Below are 4476 nucleotides of genomic sequence, written 5' to 3'. Positions count from 1 at the left end.
TAGGGTTTCTGAGGAGCGACTGGTGAGTTTGAATTGCCAACCTTGTGGTTCAAACTGACTTTGCAGTCCAGTGTATTAACCCACAGTGCCACACCAGGACTCTGATGATATTAGGCTTCCAATTGTGATTGATAATGTTTAGAAAATAATGTTTAGAAAAGATGAACTTAGACTAGCTTATGATCCCACTCCATCACTTAATGCTTCTGGAACATTGGTCCCTTCACCAAACTTCTTAGATATAAATATCATAAATTTCAGCTAGAGAGCACTTGGATAGTGATTGTGTGCTGTTGAGTCAGTTCTTGCTCACAAAGACCTTTATGGGAACAGAAAGACTCATCTTGATCCCAGAGAGCAGTTGATGGATTCAAACTACTGACCTTGAGGTTAGCGGCTAACCGTGTCACCCGCTATGCCACTACAGCTCTCTACATAGTGCTGTGATAGTTGTTGCTGTTATCGAGTGTCCTTGAGTCAATTCAACTCATAGCAATGCTGTATTAGGGTTCTGAGGCTGTAAATATTTATGGGAGCATCACGCTTCGTCTTTCTCCTGTAGAGCAGCTTGTAGACTCAAACTGCTTTCTCTGTGGTTAGCAGTCCAGTGACTTTCCTATAGAGTCGCAGTGCTCCATTGTAATATAATTAAGCATAATTAAAGTAGCAATGCATATGGAAAAGGAGAAATTGTTTTTTAAATGACACCACATGATTTCACTAATTATCTTCAATTTGGAGGCTATGTGTTAGCCTAAGCTTCAGACTAAGGAAAGTAAAATGTAAAAAATTGTTTAGGTTTATTGAAGAGAGACTTTTATACACCGATGTTCATCACAGCACTACTCACAATAGCAAAAAGATGGAGACAGCCTTTAAAGTGTCCAACAATGGAAGAATGGATAAATCAACTTTGATCCATAATACAATGGAACACTATGCAACATTGAGGAATAACAAGGAAGCTGCAAAACACCTCATAACTTGTATGAACCTGGAGGACATTATGCGAAATGAAATTAGTCAACCACAAAAGGACAGATATAGTATGAGACCATTATTGTAAAAGGTTTCCAGATGAACAGAAACATTCTTGGATGGTTACCAGAGGTTGGAGAGAGGAGAGTAATTTACAGGCTATAAGGTAGACACATGTTAGTTTGGGTGACAGGTAGGGCTATATATGAGAAGGGGAAGGGCAATTTACAAAAAGAGGGAGGCTGGCAGAAGAATAATGAAGATAGGTAAAGACACAGGAAGTATGCATGAGTTAAAGGTGATAGATGAAAGTAGTGATATATACACAGCCCTGGAACAACAGTGTTCTATGCATAGATGCATGGATGGAGACATAGGCTGAATGGGTAAGGGAGGAAGAGTGAGACATATATATTTTTATATCCCACAAATACAAGAGTTTGAAAGAGAAAAAAATGAAACATTTTTTGATGGTTGTCAGTGGTGGGAGGGATGGGAGAGTGATTTGCTGACCATAGGGTTGTTGTTGTTGTTAAGTGCTGTCGAGTCGTTTCCTAACCTGTATAGGGTTTCCAAAGAGCAGTTGGTGAGCTTGAACCACTGACGTTGCAGTTCAAATGACTTTGCAGTCTGACGCATTAGCCCACAGCGCCACAGACTATAGGGTAGGTACAGGTTATCTCAGGTGACATGGGAGGCAATAAATAAGAAAAGGGGGGCGCAATATACAAGAAGAAGGGGTTTGGCAGAAGTACAGTGAAGACACGGGTATACAAGGGATAAAGGGGATAGAGGTAAATAGTGATCTATATACAACCTTGGAACAACAATGTTCTGTCAGTAAATACATGGACAGAAACACACGCTGCATGAGTTTGAGAGGAAGAGTAGAATGTGTGTATAAGTGTATGCATGTATATGTATATATGTGTGTATATGTATGTAGATGTCCCACAGATATACAAGAGTGTAAAAGAGGATTTTGGTACATGAATATTTACTTTTCTTGGAAACACAACTGTGTATGTGATGGTGCATACAGTGGGCAAAATGATGAAAACTTCTGAGATATTATCAAACATCTTAAGGCCATAAGTAGCTGAGTCTGGGGGCTCAGGATGATAGTCTCAGGGGACACCATGGTCAACTGGTACAACACAGTTCAACAGACAATGGTCTACGTCCTACTTTGGTAGTAGCATCTGGGCCATTCAAAACTCATGAGCAGCTATCTAAGGTAAAGCTATTGGTCTCTCTGTGTGTGGAAGAGAGAAGAGTGATGTGAAGTGAAAATGCTTGGAATCAATGAGTCCATCAGACTAATGGAACATTGCCCATCAGTTGCCATGACACTGAGATCAGAAGACCTAGTTGGTACTACTCCTGCTCTGAAAGGGATCACATTACAAAGTCCTGAATAGAGTGGTATAATGTGTGGAATATAACTCAAAATTATTAAAATGAAAAGAAAGAGAGAGAGAAAATGGGCTTACTGGTTAGAAAGAGACTGGAGGAGCCTGAGACTGTGGTCTTTGACCACCCTTCAGGTGTGGAAAGGAACACACCCTCTTTGAGCCAAGCAGTAGATAAGTATATGGGAGTAAACACAGTAGTAAGACATACTCACTATGAATGATGGAATGGTCAGTCATTCGAAAATCAGAGGGACAACATGCACTTAAGGACCAAGACTAGAAAGGATGGGAGGGTGGATGGGAGGTAAAGAGCAACCACAGGGAGGAAACCATGACTGTTGTTCCACGGAGAAGATCACAATCATTAGATGAAATAAAGTGTATGAGTTGTTGATGTAAAGCTGATGACATTGTCTGTAAATCTTCTCTCAATTCACAATAAAAAGTTAAAAAAAAAAAAAAAAAGGAGAGAGACTTTTCATTAACCCCTTTGGTTTCACTGGCATCTGCACATATCTGCTGTCCCATCATGTACTAGGAACTAAAGATTTTGGCAAGGGAAGAACATGCCATCAGGTTAAGGGGTTAAAGGATTTTTGTCCATCAAAGAACCCTGGTCTTGCTAACCTAATTAGTCACTAAACTCTATGACACCTTTGCTTCAACAGAATCCCCTGTACAGCCTGATGGAAATGGCCTGGCACAGACCTGCAACTTCTCTGAAACATACAATGGAAGACATGTGAAGACCATCTAAACAAGGGGCAGGTTAGAATTAGCGACTGATATCCTAGTGTGGCTCTGTAGGGTCAGCACTGGACTGCAAACCACAAGGTCAATAGTTCAAATCCACCTTGGAAACCCGATACAGGGGCTCTATGAGTCTGAACCGACTCAATGGCATGTAACAACAGCAACAACAATCTCACCGGAGAGCTGAAGAATTGAACCAATCCTCAGCTGGGAGCCTTTTCTGGTTACACACCATCCCGAAGAAAGGATTGTCAGGAGGTGGGAAGGGAAGATTTGGAGGAGAAAGCAACACTATCTTGATTTCTATGCCCCTTCGTTCCTTATTATATTGTCTCCACTCTGTCCACTCTAACTAAACCCCCTTTCTTTTAGAGGGAAATTTTAGGGCTTCACTTAGTTCTTCAGTGAACAAAAGATTCAAAATCCCATTTAGAGGAAAGAGAAGTTAAAGGTCAGAACCCATAGCTAATTATCTGGCTTTGATTCAAATCGCCTGAGCATACTGCTCCTTTTTGCAGATGTTTTGACGGATGTACACAATTGATTTTTCCTAAAGTTGAGGATTCATCCATTCATAAGAATATTGTAAAATAGCTCATCAAAGTAAACAAATCAAGCAGTGGCATATAGAAGGGGTCCAGCTTGCTGTGAAGTTAAGTGTTTAAGAGTTCTCTGTGTACCATCCAGTAATTTTGACTCATAGTGACTCTGTATAGCGTTTCCAAGGAGCAGCTGGTGAGTTTGAACTAGCAACCTTGTGGTTCAAACCAACTTTGCAGTACAGTGCATTAGACCACAGAACCACATCAGGACTCCTAATTCCTGGTTAACGGGGTTCATTTGATCCTTGGTTTTATGCTTGCACAGATGATATCATTTCACCTCTTTATACTGCTGTACAGATAATTCCTTCCAATTCATCTTTTATTTTCCAAGTCTCTCCTACACATTGTTTAATTTGGTGTATACTTTTTCCATTGCTTTTGTAGCTTCAAGGTCACATCTTTCATTTCTAAATGTACTATTTTGTCCTTTTAAAAATATACTTGATCAATGATCACCTTTGTTATTCCTTTTGTTTTACCCCACTTTATTTTTTTTTTAACATTTTGATTTTCTTTTTAATGTTTCTGATGATTCTAATATTTGAAGTTCTAAAGCATTTCTGCAAACTCATTCACAATGCTCTATTTCCTGTGTATGGTAAAAAAAAAAAAAATTAATGTTTTATTGTGAATGATGTGATAGTTTACATGGGAGAATATTAGCTTTACATTCATTCTATCCTATATCATTTCATTGCCATGGTTACAATCCCCTCCATGCATCA

Source organism: Chrysochloris asiatica, unplaced genomic scaffold (genome assembly GCF_000296735.1).
Source record: "Chrysochloris asiatica unplaced genomic scaffold, ChrAsi1.0 scaffold00021, whole genome shotgun sequence".
NCBI classification, from domain to species: Eukaryota; Metazoa; Chordata; class Mammalia; order Afrosoricida; family Chrysochloridae; genus Chrysochloris; species Chrysochloris asiatica.
Note: the sequence above shows the minus strand (reverse complement) of the source record.